At 43.7% G+C, this 20,656-nt stretch overlaps 1 protein-coding gene across 1 annotated transcript in view; it reads left to right on the plus strand.

Moving 5' to 3' along the window:
• Positions 1-2,242: 2,242 nt before the first annotated feature.
• Positions 2,243-20,656, plus strand: part of LOC147109264 (exocyst complex component 3-like) — a 75,633-nt gene continuing 57,219 nt past the window's right edge. Inside the window, exon 1 of the mRNA XM_086003032.1 lies at positions 2,243-2,659. The gene's annotated coding sequence lies outside the window, so the exon portion shown is untranslated. The remainder of the gene's footprint in view (positions 2,660-20,656) is intronic.

A 20,656-nucleotide genomic window follows, 5' to 3' on the forward strand; every position in this document is an offset into this window, starting at 1 on the left:
GAATGAAAGGCCGACCAGGAGTTTTAAGATAGGTCAACCAGTTTTGGCCCGGGACTACCGCAGTGAGAAATGGCAGCCAGGAACGATTTGTATACGACAAGGACCTCTCATGTATACCGTGGACGTTGGGGAGAGCATTGTAAGGCGCCATGCTGACCAGATTCTAGAGTCACTGGAAAACGTCAACTCCACACCACGATCTGATACACCTGGTAATGAAATCGACGTTCCAATTGCAGCTACCGCAGAACCGGTAATATTGGAAGCAGATGAACCAAACAACGACATTGATTCCGACTCAACATTGCCAGAAGAACCTGTTACCCCAAAGAGGCGTTATCCAGACAGAATCAGGAAGCCTCCTCAAAGACTGAACTTATAATTGCTTAAACTTAACCACTGTATCTAGTAACAGTAATTGTGATTGTAATTCGTTATCATTTAGTTGTTAAATGAATGTTATGTACTGTTTATCTAAAAGGGGAGGAATTGTTGTGTATGTACCTTTAAGAGAATAACTGGTCTCAGACTGCAGTACCGGCAGTGACCACCCCTGTATAAAAGGCGCTAGAGAGCCTCTGTTTAGTTTCGTTATGGACTTCCACCAGTAAAGATCTGTTTGTTTTCACTCCTGCTAGTCCGTGTCTCAATCATTCACGGACTTAACATTTCCCTATAGCCCTGCAATTTTGTTTTCCTTTTCAACTATATACCCAATTCCCTTTTGAAAGTTACTAATTCCAATTAAAATGCTTTATTGGCATGAAAGTTTACAGAGAACCATATTGCCAAAGCGTACATAGCAAAAAGGTACAGTTTTCCAACATTCTGTAGGTGTCAATCGATTTGACATTTGTTGGGTACATACAATATTACTTTTAAACAATATTAATTTTAAACAGTCTTTGTACTTCATTTGGTACGTTCAATATTAATTTTAAACAGTCTTAATTTTAAACAGTCCTCAGGTTGTGACATGTTGTTACATATTTGGCCCCAAGGTATGGTCTGTCTCCTTCTCCTAGGACTAATCTCAATTTTGACAGATCATCCAATTCCTTGAAATCTGGGGTTGTTTGGCTTAGCTTGTTGAATAATATGTTTCTTGATGTGTTGAATTTTTCGCATTTTAGGAGGAAATGCATCTCTGTTTCAACCTCGCCGGCCAGACATTGATCGCATATTCTATTCTCTCTAGGCTGCCAGGATTTCTTGTATCTGCCTTTTTCAATTTCCAGTTGGTGGTCGCTTAGTCTGTACCTGGTGAGGGTCTGTCTCTGTTTTGTGTCTCTGATGGTCGTGAGGTAGTCTGCCAGTTTATATTCTCTTTTTAGGGCCCGGTAACATTCTAATCTGCTTTGGCTTTCGGTTATTTTGTTCCAATGTTCCAGGTAGGTTTCTTTGCATTTTTTAATGATTTGGTTCACTCGGATTGGTGTTTGGACGGCTGTGTTGGTCTGGGGCTGGTCAGGGTCCGGCTGAGTACTTAGTTTCCGTAGCAGCTGACTCAGGGGACTCTTTTCTGGGTTTAGCTCTTGGGTCTGAAAGGCTTTGAAATGAAGGGTGTCTGGGGAGCTAGATTTGAGGTGATTTAGGAAGTTTAGTGCTCGTTTTTGGATGTTTATTATCAGTGGGTATCTGCCTAGTTCGGCAATAGTACTATTGAATCTGCTTCCACCACCCTTTCAGGTACTGCATTCCAGATCATAACAACTTGCTGTGTGTAAAACATTTCTCCTTATCTCCCTACTGGCTCTTTTGCCAATTATCTTAAATGTGTGTCCTCTGGTTGCCCACCCTCCTGCCAAGTGAGTTAGCACCTGATTGTAGATTGATGGTCTATAGGCATTAATCCCTCTGCTCGAGAAGTGGGATATACAAAATAAGTAAATAAAATTCTCTTAATTCACATTTGAACTTGTGGGCACTATAATAGTGCACTAAATTGCATAAATAACACGATAAAAAGTGACAATATTAAGCGACTTGAATATTCATGGAGTTATTGCTTAGTGAAATAAAGTATTCCTGATTTTACCCGTGTCTCTAATTTTAGGGCCTGTGGTCAATTTTCAAGTGTACAAGAGGTACACTTCCAGAGTGAAATAATCTTAATCGTTTTTACATCAGTCGGGAACTTCACAGACTTAAAACATGGCATTGATTCCCCATTCCCTGTTTAGTTCATGCAAGTGTATGCACCTCTGTCGCTCTTGCACAGGCGATGTAACAGTGTATAAATTCAAAGGAAAGTCATGTTTATGTTTGATGTTGTGATTAGAGACCAGTTATAGCCCGCATGCTCAGTAATGTCAATAGTTGGGCGGTGCACGCCTCTAATTTTTTTTGCTTAGCCTCGTTATGATAGGTACGAAAGTGAAATGTATTTGGGGGATTATTTTCTGTCGTGTTGAAGTTAGGGGAAACATGCATTTTACCGAAAAAGCCTCGTCAGTGCAAAGATCTTATTCCTCGATTCTCTCGCAAGTGTAGTCCACCCGGAGCGAACCCTGATAAACACCTGGGCGGTCAGCAGAAGCCGCGAGTGAACCCTGATAAACACCTGGGCGGTCAGCAGAAGCCGCGAGCGCGGGCCCGGTTAGTGGAGTCGTGACGTTTGCCCGAATGGTGTTGACCTTGCCCGGTTCACACTAACACAGTAAGTAGGGTACAGTTCAACTCCTCACTCTCCAAACCAAACGTTCCCACCTGATGTGGGTTTATATTTTCCTTCTCTCTGTTGTATCTCCAACCTGAAAGTAAAAAGACCAACATTCTCTGTTTACTTCCTCGTTTTCTGTTCTTTTTCATTATTTATGTTTTTTTAAAGATTTAATTGCATTTTTGGCAAATGAATGCACTCGTATATTTTACAAGTGCTGTTACAAATACATTTCTTGTATCGATTAAGAAGAAAACTTGTGATTGTTTGAAATTTGCTGGCTTTTTTTAATGAGGGTTACTAGGTACTGCATTGCAAATTAGTGTGACGTTGCTTGGTTGTTTTAATATTTTTGATGCGTCAGAAATTGCTGTGAAGTTGCGCCATTAGAATGATGCATTAAGGTCGCATGTCATTATTAATTAGTAAAATATCATATGCCATGATGCTCCATAAATTACTGGACAATTTGCGCCGCACTGCCGATAGCCAAGCCAAAGCTGATTTAAGAGTTGTTCTCACTGAGGCTCCCCATTGAACTTAATGTCAATCATGAAATTGCAGGAATAAAAACAGAAAATGCTGGAAATACTCAGGTCAAGCAGCATCTGTGGAGAGAGAAACAGAGTTAACGTTTCAGGTCGATGACCCTTCGTCAGAATTGGAAAAAGTTGGAGATGTAACAGGTTTCTAAGTAAGTGTAGGGGCTGGGAAACAGTGGGGGGAGGAAAGAACAAAAGGGAAGGTCTGTGATAGGATGGAAGGCAGGAGAGATTAAGAGACAAAAGGGATGATGGTGCAGGGCAAAAGGAGATGGTAATAGGACAAGTTAAGAAACAAAAGATGACTCTAGGTGAACTGTAAATGGCACTGGCAGAATCATCAACAGTTGCCATGTGAGAGAGAGGAAAAAAAATGATTATGGTCTGAAATGGTTGAACTTGATGTTGAGTCCCGAAGGCTGTAAAGTGCCTAATCGAAAGATGAGGTGCTGTTCCTCAAGCTTACGTTGAGCTTCATTGGAACAGTGTAAGAGGCCGAAGGACAGAGAGGTCAGAATGGAGCGGTGAATTAAAGTGACAGGCGACCAGAAGTTCGCGGTCTCCCTTACGGACTGAACGGAGGTGTTCCGCAAAGCGGTCACCCAATCTGCATTTGCTCTCCCTAATGTAGAGGAGACCACAGCGAATACAGTATACTAAATTGCAAGAAGTACAAGTAAATCGCTGTTTCACCTGGAAGGAGTGTTTGGGGACCTGGACAGTGGGAAGGGAGGAGGTAAAAGGGCATGTGTTGCATCTCCTGCGCTTGCATGGGAAGGTGCCGGACAAAGGGGAGTTGGGGGCAATAGAGGAGTGGACCAGGGTGTCGCGGAGGGAGCGGTCCCTTCAGAATGCTGAAAGGGGAGGTGAGGGGAAGATGTGTTTGGTGGTGGGATCACGCTGGAGGTGGCGGAAATGGCGGAGGATGATTTGTTGAATGTGGAGGCTGGTGGGGTGAAAAGTGAGGACAAGGGGAACCCTATCGTAGCTCCGGGAGGGAGGGGAAGGGGTGGGAGCAGAAGTGCGGGAAATAGAACGGTCAAGGGCCGTGTCAACCACAGTAGAGGGGAATCCTCGGTTGACGAAAAAGGAAGACATGTCGGAAGCACTAGTATAGAAGGTGGCATCGTCAGAGCAGATGCGATGGAGATGGACAAACTGGGAGAATGGAATAGAGTTCTTGCAGGAAGTGGGGTGGGAGGAAGTGTAGTCCAAGTAGCTGTGGGAGTCGGTGGGCTTATAGTGAATGTTTGTCAATAGCCTATCCCCAGAGATGGAGACAGAGAAGTCGAGGAAGGGAAGGGAAGAGTCGGAGATGAAATTGCTGGGTTTTTTACATTATTACAAAATTTTCCAGCCGCAGCCACTTAGGGCAGGTAATTAATGTCAGAGAACCCTGGTAATGATGTGAGTTATGGTCCTGACATGACACATCTTGGAGGCCAATAAAGAGACCAATGAAACTGTAGTCTCAGTCCAGCAGGTAGTGAGTTGTTCCTAGAGGTTTTTAAATTCTTTTTATCTGTCTTGGCAGCCTTTTTTGTGTGCCAGTCTAGCCATCCACACTCCTGTTAGTGTCGGAGGCAATAATTTTAAGGATGCAAAGTTCCTTTGACACGAGTGCCATTCAATCAAATGCAAATTAGATACATTTCTTTCAGAAAATAAAATTTTGTGATACAGTATATGAGTAATTTGAGACATGAGCACCAAAGTGTAGCATGCTTCGGAGTAAAAAGGTGACTTTGTACCTTTTTGGCTCTTCACCACTGGGGTTTTCCTTGTGTCATTTCTGGGTCTGTTGTAAACTAATTGATCGAGATTGATTGCTATGATTAGTCACTAGCTCTTTTATTGTTGCGCCATGGGGCTACCAGTATGGTAGAAGGCAAACTAGATGGACCTTGGTCTCTTCTCGTCTAGCAATTCCTATGAAAGCAGTGCAATGGCGTACCCACTGAGTGTTCCACTGTTTCTGATCATGATAGACGGGTCTTCTGGTTTTATACTTCATGAGTCAAAAATGTTTATACATCAGAACATAAGAAATAGGAGCAGGAGTAGGCCATTCGGCCCTTCGAGGATGCTCCGCCATTCAATGAGATCATGGCTGATCTTCTGCCTCAACCCCATTCACCAGCCCTATCGCCATACCCCTTGAAGACTTTAGTAGTCAAAAATCTATCGACTTCTGTTTTGAATATACCCAATGACTGAGCCTCCACAGCCCTCTGGGGTAGAGAATTCCAAAGACTCTCATCTCAGTCCTGAATGGCGTACCCTTTATCCTGAGTCTGTGGCTGCTGGTTCTAGACTCCCCAGCCAAAGGAAACATTCTCCCAGCATCCACCCTATCAAGCCCTGTAATAATTTTGTGTGCTTCAATGAGATCCCCTCTCATCCTTCTGAATTCAAGAGAATATAGGCCTAGTTTACTCAATCTCTTCTCATACGACAGTCCCGCCATCCCAGGAATCAATCTTGTTAACCTTCGTTGCACTCCCTCTATGGCAAGTATATCCTTCCTTAGGTAAGGAGACCAAAATTGTACAACGCACTCCAGGTGTGGTCTCACCAAGGCCCTATATAATTGGAGTAAGACTTCTTTACTCCTGTACTCGAATCCTGTTGTAATGAAGGCCAGCATACCATTTCCCTTCCTAATGGCTTGCTGCACCTGCACATTCACTTTCAGTGACTCATGTACAAGGACACCCAGGTCCCTTTGAGCATCTGCATTCCCCAATCTTTCACCATTTAGGAAATACTCTGCCTTTCTGATCTTTCTACCCAAGTGGATAACTTTACATTTATATTCCATCTGCCATGTTCTCGCCCACTCACTGAGCCTGTCGAGATCCCCTTGAAGCCTCTTCACGTCCTCTTCACAACTGACGTTGCCACCTACCTTTGTATCATCAGCAAATTTGGAAATGTTACATTTAGTCCCCTCCTCCAAATCATTGATATAGAAACATAGAAGATAGGAGCAGGCATAGGCCATTCGGCCCCTCGAGCCTGCTCCACCATTTAATGCGATCATGGCTGATTATCCAAATTCAGTACCCTGTCCCTGCTTTCTCCCCATACCCCTTGATCCCTTTAGCCTTAAGAATTGTAGATTCTTTATATTATCACAATATAGATTGCGATTAGCTGGGGCCCAAGCACCGATCCTTGCGGTACCCCACTAGTCACAGCCTGCCATCCTGAAAAAGACCCGTTTATCCCTACTCTTTGTTTTCTGTCTGTTAACCAATTCGCAATCCATGCTAGTGTATTACCCCCAATTCCATGTGCCCTAATTTTGTTCACCAACCCCTTGTGTGGGACCTTATCGAAGGCCTTCTGAAAATCCAAATACACCACATCTATCGGTTCCCCTTTGTCTACTCCACTAGTTACATCCTCAAAGAGCTCCAATAGGTTTCTCAAACAGGATTTCCCTTTCATAAATCCATGTTGACTGCCCAATCTAACTAATAGTTTTTAAGTGAAGGGGCAGAAGGTATGGAGTAAAAGGTAAAGTAATAAAAAGGGCAAAAGCAGGAACTAAGTGTCACAAAACATATTTGAAAGTTCTCTGTCTGAATGCACGTAGCATTCGTAACAAAATAGACGAGTTAATGGCACAAATAACTACATATGGGTATGATCTTGTGGCCATTACAGAAACATGGCTGCAGGGTGACAATGCCTGGGAATTAAACATACCAGGTTATTTAACGATCAGGAAGGACAGGCAGGAAGGAAGGGGAGGTGGGGTGGCTATGTTAATAAAGGAAGGAATCACTAATACAGAGAAATGATATTGGGTCAAAAGATCAGGATAATGAAACAGTTTGGGTGGAGATAAGGAATAATAAGGGGAAAAAAACACTAGTGGGCGTAGTCTATAGGCCTCTGAACAGTTGCAACTATGTTGGACGGAGTATCAATCAGGAAATAGTTGAGGCTTGTAATAAGGGAACATCTATAATTATGGGGGATTTTAACTATCATATTAATTGGACAAATCAAATTGGGCAGGGCTGCCTTGAGGATGAGTTCATTGAGTGTATTAGGGATGGGTTTCTTCAGCAGTATGTAACTGAACCGACCAGGGGGCAAGCAACCTTAGATCTGGTCCTGTGTAACGAGACAGGATTAATTAAAAATGTCCTAGTAAAGGATCCCCTTGGAATGAGTGACCATAACATGGTTGAATTCCATATTCAATTAGAGGGTGAGAAGGTTGGATCTCAAACAAGCGTGCTAAGCTTGAATAAAGGAGACTATGAAGGTATGAGAGCGGAATTGAGTAGAGTGGATTGGGAAAATAGATTAAAGGGTAAGACGATACATGATCAGTGGTGTACATTTAAGGAGTTATTTGACAACTTCCAAAAAAAATATATTCCACTGAGAAGAAAAGGGTGTAAAAGAAAAGACAGCCATGCGTGGCTAAGTAAAGAAATTAAGGATAGTATTCGACTAAAAACAAGGGCATATAAGGTAGCCAAATCTAGTGGGAGGATAGAGGATTGGGAAAACTTTAAAAGACAGCAAAAAATAACAAAAAGATTGATTAAGAAAGGGAAGATAGATTATGAAAGTAAATTAGCAAAAAATATAGAAACAGATAGTAAGAGTTTTTATAGTTATATAAAAAGAAAAAGGGTGGCTAAAGTAAATGTTGGTCCCTTAGAGGATGAGACCGGGAAATTAATGGTGGGAAATATGGAGATGGCAAAAACACTGAATGAATATTTTGTATCAGTCTTTACAGTGGAAGACACTAAGAATATCCCAACACTGGACAAACAGGGGGCTATAGGGGGGAGGAGCTAAACACGATCAAAGTCACTAAGGAAGTGGTACTCGGTAAAATAATGGGACTCAAGGCGGATAAATCACCTGGACCTGATGGCTTACATCCTAGGGTCTTGAGGGAAGTGGCGGTAGGGATTGTGGTTGCATTGGTAATAATTTTCCAAAACTCCCTGGACTCCGCAAAGGTCCCGGCAGACTGGAAAACTGCTAATGTAACACCCTTATTTAAAAAGGGCAGTAGACAGAAGGCTGGAAACTATAGACCGGTTAGCCTAACATCTGTGGTAGGTAAAATTTTGGAGTCCATTATTAAGGAGACAGTAACAGGACATTTGGATAATCATAATTTAATAGGACAAAGTCAGCATGGTTTTATGAAGGGGAAGTCATGTTTGACAAATTTGCTGGAGTTCTTTGAGGAAGTAACATATAGGGTGGATAAAGGGGAACCAGTGGACATAGTGTATTTAGACTTCCAAAAGGCATTTGACAAGGTGCCACACAAGATTATTGCTTAAGATAAAAAATCACGGGATTGGGGGTAATATTCTGGCATGGATAGAGGATTGGCTATCTAACAGAAGGCAGAGAGTTGGGATAAATGGTTCATTCTCAGAATGGCAATCAGTTACTAGTAGGGTTGCAAAATTCTGGGAAGTTTTAAAAGAGGAAACTTTCCAAGAGAATTTTGGGAATTTATGGGAATTTAGAGTTTTTTTGCACACTGATGGTTTTTGTCTCTGACCCTTATATTATCTTTGTCGTCAAAATAGACATACTGTTCCATACAAATAAAAACAGGCTTTCAAAACTTTATTTAGGTTATAATTTTGAACTTTATTGAACCCCCACAAAAAAGACCCATCTAAAATAAAATAAAAAGAGCGTCAGCTTATTTAGCCTGTAATTTGTCCTTATTTTGTCCCTTTGAGTCTTCTACTCATGAGTCTTCTGAGTCTTCTACTCCTCATTGCTCCTCCTGATTCTCTGGCTCTGACATGTCCATTTCCTCCTCTGTGTCAGTGTCTAGCTGTGTGGTGAACACTTCTGTATCTGGCTCAATAAGTTGTAGGTTCGCCCGGATAGCCACCAGTTTCTCCACTCTCTTGTTAGTCAGCCTGTTGCGCACCTTTGTATGCGTATTCCCAAAAAGTGACCAGTTTCGTTCAGAGGCCGCTGATGAAGGTGGGATTTGGAGTATCACCGATGCAATAGGTGACAGGGCCTCAGATGCACAAAGTCCCTTCCACCAGGTATGTGCACTGATATGCTTGCATGATTCCCATATCCCATCCCCATTCCAAAGACCTTGCTTGGTAGAGAACTTTGCCAGACTTCCCAGAACTTTGCCCACATCCAGATTGAGATGGTGTGAGAGGGTAGAAATCACACTGTAAGCGCTGTTGATCTGTTCTCCAGAAAGTATTGGTCTCCCAACATGCTTTGGGTCCAGCATGTATGCTGCAGCATGAATCGGCTTGACACAAAATTCTTGACGCGTCTGTATGAATTGAACAATTGCCTTCTCCTCTGCTTTGAGCAGCAGGGGTGTGGGTAGGGCAATGCTGATTTGTTCTTTTAAATCAGTAAAAAGCCTGAGAACATCTGACAAGACAGCGTCATCTCCTTCAATCTGAGCAATTGCAGATGCTACTGGTGAGAGTAGTTTAAGGCTGCTAACCACTCTCTCCCAAAACATATCATCCAGCAGTATTTTCTTGATGGTGGTTTCCATATCCCCAGACTGGGATATTGCCATTTCTTCCAGCGACTCCTTACCCTCCAGAAGGCTGTTGTACATTAAGACAACACCACCCCATCTAGTGTTGTTGGGCAGCTTCAGTGTGGTGTTCTTGTTCTTTGTCATTTGCTTGGAGTTGTAGGTTGCTGCAACTACCTGTTTTCCCCTGACATACTTAACAACTTGCTTGGCTCTCTTGTACAGTGCTTCCATGGTTCTCAAACCCATGATGTCCTTGAGGAGCAGGTTAAGCCCATGAGCTGCGCACCCAATAGACGTAATATGAGGGTAGGCCTCCTCCACTTGAGCCCAAGCAGCCTTCATATTCGCAGCATTGTCAGTAACTACTGCAAAGACCTTTTGTGATCCAAGATCGTTGATGACCGCTTTCAGCTCATCAGCAATGTATGTGCCTGTGTGTCTGTTGTCCTTCGTGTCTTTGAGCTTTCCTTGGACTCTGTTATACTCAGCCTCCAGCAAATAAGTAGACAAAGCATGTCTGGTGGGAGGACAGTATGCAGGGCGAATAACATTGAAAAATCTCTTCCAGTACACATTGGCTGTGAGCATGAGGGGTGAGCCTGTTGCATATACAGCTCGAGCAAGGCACTCATCTGCATTCTTCTGGCTATGGTTATCCATTGTATCAAAGAACCTTCCAAGTGGGCCAGGAGTTGCTGATGATAAAGAGCCTGATGCTGAATGAGAACCATCATCTTCTTGAATGGAAGCAGAGGAACTCTGGGCTGACTGTTGTGAGCTTTGAGTGAAGTGGTTGCATTTGGATAAATGCTGCTGCATCTTTGTGGCATTCTTTACATATGGCTTTCTACAGTGTTTGCACATGTACACAGTCTTTCCATCTTTAATGCCTGGGGTAAAATGCTTCCACACATCCGACGGTAAACGTGGCATTGTTCTATGCAGAGAAATAAAGGGCATTCATCTCTGTGTCGAACTGCGGTCGATCAGCACGATTGCAACAGGGTGAGTACATTTTTGCTGATGCTCCATGTGATGGAAGCATGACCTGTACACACACGACGCTACATCACCAATAGTGTATTATTTTGTATATTTTAAATTGAAGGACAACAGAGTTCAACAAGTAACTGGTTTATTTGGTATAAAGTCTGATTTACTTACTGCATCATCACAACATCAGCAGAAAACAAAATGACTTCCCTCAGGACCCCTAACCTGGATCTTAAAAAAACTATAGCAGTCTTACAGATGCCTGCAGGCCAATCACAATTCGATATGCAAATATTACAAATAGAGGGAGCTAATCGCTCATCCACTCATCCAACCAATCAGGACACAATTGTTCACAGTCACACACAAAACTTGTAATTATTAAAACAAGCCAAGTAAGAAGATAAACATATATTGATTAAGAAATTCCTTAATAATTAAGATTCCATCTCTGTTAGTAATTTTAAGAGAGGACCTGTGGGGGAAAAAAAAAAGAAAGAAATACAAAAAAAACAATATTATGCTAGCATGTGCTTTTTTGGGCAAAATTCCCAAGCTAAACTTCCCGTGGAAAATTTCCGGAAATTTACCGGAAACTTTCCACCCCTTTGCAACCCTAGTAACTAGTGGTGTTCCGCAGGGGTCGGTGCTGGGCCCCCAACTTTTTACAATCTATATTAACGATTTGGAGGAGGGGACCGAGTGTAACATATCAAAGTTTGCAGATGATACTAAGATGGGAGGGAAAGTAGTGAGTGAGGAGGACATAAAAAACCTGCAAGAGGACATAGACAGGCTAAGTAAGTGGGCAGAGATTTGGCAGATGGAATACAATACTGGAAAGTGTGAGGTTATGCACTTTGGCAGGAAAAATCGTAGAGCAAGCTATTATCTTAATGGCAAGAAACTGGAAAGTACTGAAGTACAAAGGGATCTGGGGGTCCTGGTGCACGAAACTCAAAAGGTTAGTATGCAGGTGCAGCAAGTGATTAAGAAGGCCAATGGAATGTTGGCTTTCATTGCTATGGGGATAGAATATAAAAATAGGGATGTATTGCTTCAGTTGTACAAGGTATTGGTGAGACCGCACCTGGAATACTGCATCCAGTTTTGGTGTCCATACTTAAGAAAAGACATACTTGCTCTCGAGTCAGTACAAAGAAGGTTCACTCGGTTAATCCCGGGGATGAGGGGATGGACATATGAGGAGAGGTTGAGTAGATTGGGACTCTACTCATTGGAGTTCAGAAGAATGAGAGGCAATCTTATTGAAACATATAAGATTGTGAAGGGGTTGGATCAGGTGGATGCGGGGAGGATGTTCCCGATGATGGGTGAAACTAGAACTAGGGGGCATAGTCTTAGAATAAGGGGCTGCTCTTTCAAAACTGAGATGAGGAGGAACTACTTCACTCAGAGGGTGGTAGGTCCATGGAATATGCTGCCCCAAAAAGCTGTAGAAGCTACATCATTACATAAATTTGAAACAGAAATAGACAGTTTCCTAGAAGTAAAGGGAATTAAGGGTTACGGGGAGCGGGCAGGAATTTGGACATGAGTCTAGGTTCGGATCGGACATGGCCCTGTGGGTAGCGGAGCGGGCCCAGGGGTCGTGTAGCCTGATCCTGCTCCTATTTCGTGTGTCTAATTCTGTTAGATTCAGGAGGTGGTTCTGTGATAGTAGATTGGCGGTTAGGATCAGATCAGCCATGATCTTATTAAATGGCAGAGCAGGCTCGAGGGGCCGATTGGCCTACTCCTGCTCCTATTTCTTATGTTCTTATGTAAGTGCCCAGTTATTGCATCTTTATAATAGATTCCAGCATTTTCCCAACTACTGATGTGAGGCTAATGGGTCTATAGTTCCCCGTTTTCTCTCTCCCTCCTTTCTTAAATAGCGGGTTTACATTTGCTATCCTCCAATCTGCAGGAACCATTCCAGAATCTATAGAATTTTGGAAGATGACAACCAATGCGTCCACTATCCCAATGGCCACCTCTTTCAAAACCCTAGGATGTAGGTCAACCGGTCCTTGGGATTTATCGACTTTTAGTCCCATTAATTTTGCTAGTACTGTTTTTTTTAACTAATAATAATTTCTTTAAGTTCCTCAATCTCGCCACACCCTTAGTTTTCTCATATTTCTGGGAGGTTTTTTGCCTATGCACAACACCCACCAATGTTTTCCGCCCTTTGCTGTTTCTTAGCTCCACCCAAACTGATCTAGTTCTGCATCACGATCTGCCGAGCCAAGATCATTTATCTCTACCGTACCGATCTCATCCCTTATTAACAGTGCTACGCCACCTCCTTTTTCCTTTTTGTCTGTCCTTCCTAAATGTTGAGTACCCTGGAACATTCAGATCCCAGCTTTGGTTACCCTGCAACCATATCTCTGTCATGGCAATTGCATCATACCCATTTACTTCTATTAGTGCCATTAATTCATCCACCTTGTTGCGATTGCTACGTGCATTTAGATAAAGTGCCTTCAACTTTGCCTGTTTAATATTTTTCTGCACTTTGACCCTCTTTACTGTTGGCCTTTGTTTCTGCTCCCTACTAGTTTTGCTGACTACTTTTCTAACTTGCACTTCCAGCTTTGTTTCTCTCCATTCTGGGCCCACACTTAGGTTCCCAGCCCCCTGACAAACTAGTTTAAATCCTTCCCAACAGCACTAAGGAACCCCCCTGCGAGGATATTGGTCCTGGTTCTGCCGAGGTGTAATCCGTCCAGCTTGTACAGGTCCCACCTTCCCCAGAATCAGTCCCAATGCCTCAGGAATTTAAATTTCTCCCTCCTACACCATCTCTCCAGCCATGCATTCATCTGGTCTATTCTCCTATTTCTGTTCTCGCTAGCACGTGGCACTGGGAGTAATCCTGAGATTACATAGAAACATAGATGATAGGAGCAGGAGTAGGCCATTCGGCCCCTCGAGCCTGCTCCGCCATTCAATGTGCTCATGGCTGATCATCCAAATTCAGTACCCGGTCCCTCCTTTCTCCCCATATCCTTTGATCCCTTTAGCCTTAAAAAATATATCTAACTCCTTCTTGAATATATTTAATGAACAGGCCTCCACCGCCTTCTGTGGTAGAGAGTTCCACAGGTTCACCACTCTCTGGGTGAAGAAATTTCTCCTAATTTCTGTCCTAAATGGCCTACCCTTTATCCTTAGACTGTGTCCCCTGGTTCTTGTCTCCCCAACCATCAGGAACATCCTTCCTGCATCTAGTCTGTCCAGTCCTGTCAGAATTTTATAAGTTTCAATGAGATCACCTCTCATTTTTCTAAACTCCAGCGAGTACAAGCCCAACCGAACCAATCTCTCCTCATACGTCATTCCTGCCATCCCAGGTATCAGCCTGGTGAATCTTCGCTGCACTCCTTCCATGGCAAGTACATCCTTCCTCAGATAAGGCGACCAAAACTGCACACAATACTCCAGATGTGGTCTCACCAAGGCCCTGTACAACTGCAGCAAGACATCCTTGTTCCTGTACTCAAACCCTCTCGCTACGAAGGCCAACATACCATTTGCCTTCTTAACCGCCTGCTGCACCTGCATGATTACCTTCAGCGACTGGTGCACAAGGACACCCAGGTCTCGTTGCACTTCCCCTTCTCTCAATCTATTGCCATTTAGATAATAATCTGCCTTCCTGTTTTTGCCACCAAAGTGGACAACCTCACATTTATCCACGTTATATTGCATCTGCCATGTTTCTGCCCAATCACCCAACATGTCCAAATCATCCTGGAGTTTCTTGACATCCTCCTCACAGCACACACGCCCACCCAGCTTTGTGTCATTTGCAAATTTGGAGATATTACATCGAGTTCCCTTGTCTAGATCATTAATATATATTGTGAATTGCTGGGGTCCAAGGACCGATCCCTGCGGTACCCCACTAGTCACTGTCTGCCACTCGGAAAAGGACCCGTTTATTCCAACTCTTTGCTTTCCGTCTGCCAACCAGTTCTCTATCCAAGTCAATACCTTGCCCCCAATCCCATGTGCCTTAACTTTACACGCTAATCTCTTATGCGGGACCTTATCGGAGGCCTTCTGAAAGTCTAAATACACCACATCCACTGGTTCTCCCTTATCTATTTTACCAGTTACATCCTCAAAAAATTCCAGTAGATTAGTGAAGCACGATTTACCTTTTGTGAATCCATGTTGACTTTGTCCGATCCTGTCACTGTTTTCCAAGTGCTCTGCTATTACATCCTTTGTAATGGACTCTAGCATTTTCCTCACTACCGATGTCAGGCTTACCGGTCTGTAATTCCCCGTTTTCTCTCTACCACCTTTTTTGAATAGTGGGGTAACATTAGCTACCCTCCAATCCATGGGTACTGTTCCAGATTCCATCAAATGTTGGAAGATGATCAGCAATGCTGTGAATGCATCTACTATTTCTAGGGCCACTTCCTTAAGTACCCTAGGATGTAGATTATCAGACCCTGGGGATTTATCGGCCTTCAATCCCATCAATTTCCCTAACACCATTTCCCTACAAATACTGATTTCTTTCAGTTCCTCCCTTTCATCAGACCCTATGTTTCCCGGCATCTCTGGGAGGTTATTTGTGTCCTCCTTTGTGAAGACAGAACCAAAATATGTATTTAGTTGGTCTGCCATTTCTTTGTTCCCCATTATAAATTCCCCTGATTCTGACTGGAAGGGACCTACGCTTGACTTCACCAATCTTTTTCTCTTCACATATCTATAAAAGCTTTTACAGTCAGTTTTTATGTTCCCTGCAAGCTTACTCTCGTATTCTATTTTCCCCTTCTTAATTAATCCCTTTGTCCTTCTTTGTTGAATCCTAAATTGCTCAAAATCCTCAGGATTATTGCTTTTTCTGGCCAATTTATATGTCCTCTCCTTGGATCTTATGCTATCCCTAATTTCCCTTGTTAGCCACGGTTGAGTCACCTTTTTTGTTTTATTCTTGTGCCAAACTGGGATGAACAAATTCTGTAGTTCATCCATGCGGTCTTTGAATGTTTGCCATTGCCTATCCACCGTCAACCTAGAGTGACATTCCCCAATCAATCTTACCCAACTCGCTCCTCAGACCATCGTAGTTTCCTTTATTTAAATTTAGGACCCTAGCCTCTGAGTCAACTACTTCATGCTCCATCTTCATGAAGAATTCGATCATATTATGATCTCTCCGACCCAAGGGGCCTCGTACAACAAGATTGCTAATTAATCCTTTCTCGTTCCATAATACCCAGTCTAAGATGGCCTGATCTCTGGTTGGTTCCTCGACATATTGGTCCAGGAAACCATCCCGTAAACACTCCAGGAATTCCTCCTCCACAGTATTGTTACTAATTTGGTTAGCCCAATCTATATGTAGGTTAAAGTCACCCATGATGACTGCTGTGCCCTTATTGCATGCTTCTTTAATTTCCCTTTTAATGCCATCCCCAACCTCCGCCTTACTGTTTGGAGGTCTATATACCACTCCCACTAATGTTTTCTGCCCCTTGGTATTTCTCAATTCTACCCATACAGATTCCACATCATCAGAGCTAATATCCTTCCTTACAATTGTGTTAATCCCTTCTTTAACCAGTAATGCTACCCCACCTCCCTTTCCTTTTTTGCCTATCTTTCCTGAATATCGAATACCCCTGGATGTTGAGTTCCCAGCCTTGACCATCCTTGAGCCACGTTTCTGTAATCCCAACCAAATCATATTTGTTTACCTCTATTTGCACAGCCAATTCATCCACCTTATTACGAATACTCCTCGCATTAAGACAAAAAGCCTTCAGGCTTATTTTTTTAATGCTCTTAGACCTATTAGAATTATTATTTACTGTGGCCATGTTTGATTTAAACCGTTGATTTCTCTGACTGCCACTTTTGTTTTTCTCCTTCCTTTCTTTTGCTTTTATCTTTGTTTCCCTTTCCTCTGTCCCCCTGCTCAGGTTCCCAACCCCCTGCCATCTTAGTTTAAACCCTCCCCCAGAGCACTAGCAAACACACCCCCTAGGACATCAGTTCCAGCCCTGCCCAGGTGTAAACCATCCGGTTTGAACTGGTCCCACCTCCCCCAGAACCGGTTCCAATGTCCCAGGAACTTGAATCCCTCCCCCTGGCAGCATTCCTCTAGCCACGTATTCATCTGAAATATCCTTCTATTTCTACTCTGACTAGCACGTGGCACTGGTAGCAATCCTGAGATTACTACCTTTGAGGTCCTATTTTTTAATTTACCTCCTAACTCCCTATATTCAGCTTTTAGGACCTCATCACGGTTTTTACCTATATCGTTGGTACCCAAATGCACCATGACAACTGGCTGTTCACCCTCCCCTTCCAAAATGTTCTGCAGCCGCTCTGAGACATCCTTGACCCTTGCACCAGGGGGGCAACACACCATCCTGGAGTCTCTTTCGTGGCCGCAGAAACGCCTATCCCCCTTACAATAGAATCCCCTATTACTATAGCTCTACCCGTCTTTTTCCTCCCGTCCTGTGCAGCAGAGCCACTCCTGGTGCCTGGAAGTTGGCTGCTGCTGCCTTCCTCTGATAAGCCATCCCCCCCAACAGTACTCAAAGTGGTGTATCTGTTTGAGAGGGAGATGTCCACAGGGGACCCCTGCACCACCTGCCTGCGCCTAGTACTCTGCCTGTTGGTTACCCATTCCCTTCCTGCCTGTCCAACCTCTACCTGCGGTGTGCAACTCGCTAAACGTGCTATTCACGACGTCCTCAGCATCGTGAACGTGCCAGTATGCATCCAATCGCAGCTCCAGCGCCGCAATGCGGTCTGTCAGTAGCTGCAGCTGGATACACTTCCTGCACACGTAGTTGTCAGGGACACAGGAAGTCTCCCTGAGTTCCCACATAGCGCAGGAGGAGCATACCACATGGCCGGGCTGTCCTGCCATGACTTACCCTTTAATTAATTGAAATTAAATTAAATCAAATCAATCCCACCAATTACACTACAGTTAAATGGCTTACCAACAGTCCCCGCTACACCAGAGAGACCTTAGAAACTGTAAACCACAGAGTTAAAGTTTAAAAAGAGAGAAATACTCACCAACCAATCACTTACCTGCTTTCTGGAGACGTCACACTTCAATTACTTTTTACTTCTCTCCCTCCCTCTGAGCTTGGAGACTGCAGATTAGTAAGCCTACCTGGTCTCGGAGCTGCTTTTATCCACCGCCGCTCAGCCGCCTTGTTCCCTTGCAGGTCCACCTGCCTGCCACCGCTGCTCTCTTACTACCTTTTGAGGTCCTGCTTTTTAATTTATTTTCTAGCTCCTTATATTCTGCTTGCAGGACCTTGTCCCTCTTTCTACCTATGTCGTTGGTACCGATATGGACCACAACCTCTGGCTGTTCACACTCCACCTTCAGAATGTCCTGCAGCCGCTCAGTGACATCCTTGATCCTGGCATCAGGGAGGCAACATACCATCCTGGAGTCACGTCTGCGGCTACAGAAACGTCTATCTGTTCCCTTTACGATAGAATCCCCTATCACTTTTGCTCTCCCACTCTTTTTCCTCCCCTCCTGTGCAGCTGAGCCACTCGTAGTGCCATGGACTTGGCTCTTGCTGCATTCCCCTGAGAAGCCATTTCCCCCAGCAGTATCCAAAATGGAAAATCTGTTGGAGAGGGAGATGGACCCAGGGGACTTCTGCACTACTTTCCTAGTTCTTTTACTCTGTCTGGCAGTGCACTCTTTACCTGCGGTGTGACCACCTCGTTTAACGTGCTATCCATGTAGATCTCAGCCTCACGGATGCTCCACAGTGACTCCAGCCGCAGCTCCAGCTCTGAAACATGGATTTCAAGTAGCTGTAGCTGGAGACACTTCCTGCACACGTGTTCGCCCTGGACACTGAAAGTGTCCCTGACTTCCCACATAGCACAGGAGGAGCACTCCATGCTGCGGAGCTGCCCTGCCATGTTCTACCCTTAATTTACTCCCTTTACTTCCTCTAAATAAAAGAATATTAAATATACTAGGGACCATTTTGCACACCTACCCTGCATTCACTCATTATCTTCTCAAGGACCAATACAACAATCCCTAAACACAACTAGGTTACAATGTCCTTTTACTTTTGCTTATTCTTTTAAATTTATATCTTTTATTTTTCTATTTTGTCTTTTTTTTCTTTCGTAATCCATTCTCTTTTGTTTCCTCTCTTTATTCCTCTTTCTGTCTCTATATTTCATTTGACACTAATTCACCCATTTCCTTCTCCATCGTTCGCTGTGTTTCTTTATCCTTTTCTTTCATTGGTCAATGAGATAAGCCATTAGGCACGATGTTCACCAGATCCCAGATGTGACACTGAAATTGCTGCACTGTCATCGGATCGATGTTCCAGCAATTTGCGATGCAAATATAGTGCAATGTCAATAATGAGCATAGAAGCCCAATTTTTTTTATTATTTATTCACGGGATGTGGCAAGGCCAGCATTTATTGCCCATCCCTAATTCCCATTGAGAAGGAGGTGGTGAGCCACCTTCTTGAACTGCTGCATTCTGGGTAGTGAAGGTACTCCCACAGTTAGGGAGGGAGTTCCAGGATTTTGACTCAGCGACGATGAAGGAACAGCGATATTTTTCCAAGTCAGGATGGTGTGTGACTTGAAGGGGAACTTGGAGGTGGTGATGTTCCCATGCGCCTGCTGCCTTTGTCCTTCTAGGTGGTAGAGGTCATGGGTTTGGGAGGTGCAATCGAAGAAGCCTTGTCGAGTTGCTGCAGTGCATCTTGTAGATGGTAGACACTGCAGCTATGATGTACTGGTATTGGAGGGAGTGAATGTTTGAAGTGGTGGATGGGGTGCCAATCAAGCGGGCTGTTTTTTCTTGGATAGTGTCGAGCTTCTTGAGTGTTATTGGAGCTGCACTCATCTAGGCAAGTGGAGAGTATTCCATCACGCTCCTGACTTTGTGCCTTGTAGATGGTGGAAAGGCTTTGGGGAGTCGGGAGGTGAGTCACTCACCGCAGAATGCCCAGCCTCTGACCTGCTTTTGAAGCCACAGTATTTATTTATTTGGCTGGTCCAGTTAAGTTTCTGGTCACTGGTGACCCCCAGGATGTTGATGGTGGAGGATTCAACAATGGTAATGCTTTTGAATGTCAGTGGGAGGTGGGTAGACTCTCTCTTGTTGGAGATGGTCATTGCCTGCCACTTGTGTGGTGCGAATGTTACTTACCACTTATCAGCCCAAGTCTGAATGTTGTCCAGGTCTTGCTACATGTGGGCATGGACTGCTTCATTGTCTGAGGAGTTGCAAATGGAACTGAACACTGCAAACATCCCCACTTCTCACCTTATGATTGAGGGTCATTGATGAAGCAGCTGAAGATGGTTAGGCCATGATACTGTCCTGAGGTACTCCTGCAACAATGTCCTGGGGCTGAGATGATTGGCCTCCAACAATCACAACCATCTTCCTTTGTGTTAGGTATGACTTCAGCCAGTGGAGAGTTATCCCCCTGATTCCCATTGATTACAAATTTACTAGGGCTCCATGATGCCACACTCGGTCAAATGCTGCCTTGATGTCAAGGGCAGTCACTCTCACCTCGCCTCTAGAAGTCAGTGAAAAATTTATCAGCCGTCACTGTTGTTTTGAATCCATAAATGTTGATCATTCTTTGGTGTAAAATAAATAGTCTTCAAATTGTCTCTACTCGTTTATCAACCTGTTGATTTAGCTGTTTTTCACTTTTCTCCATAAGCGCAAAGATTGGTCGGAGTCATCACATATAGTTCTAACTATTTAAAATATTAACACTTTTTGATTTGGACAAAAACGGGTGAAAAAATATATGGAACATAATTGATAACCACCCGATTCTAATTTAAAATAATATAGCAATGGTTGGATGTACAATTTGCTTGTGGTTACTGTACGG

This window comes from Somniosus microcephalus, chromosome 12, assembly GCF_052327205.1.
Source record: "Somniosus microcephalus isolate GS21.2 chromosome 12, FLI_Smic_1.0, whole genome shotgun sequence".
Taxonomy (NCBI): Eukaryota; Metazoa; Chordata; class Chondrichthyes; order Squaliformes; family Somniosidae; genus Somniosus; species Somniosus microcephalus.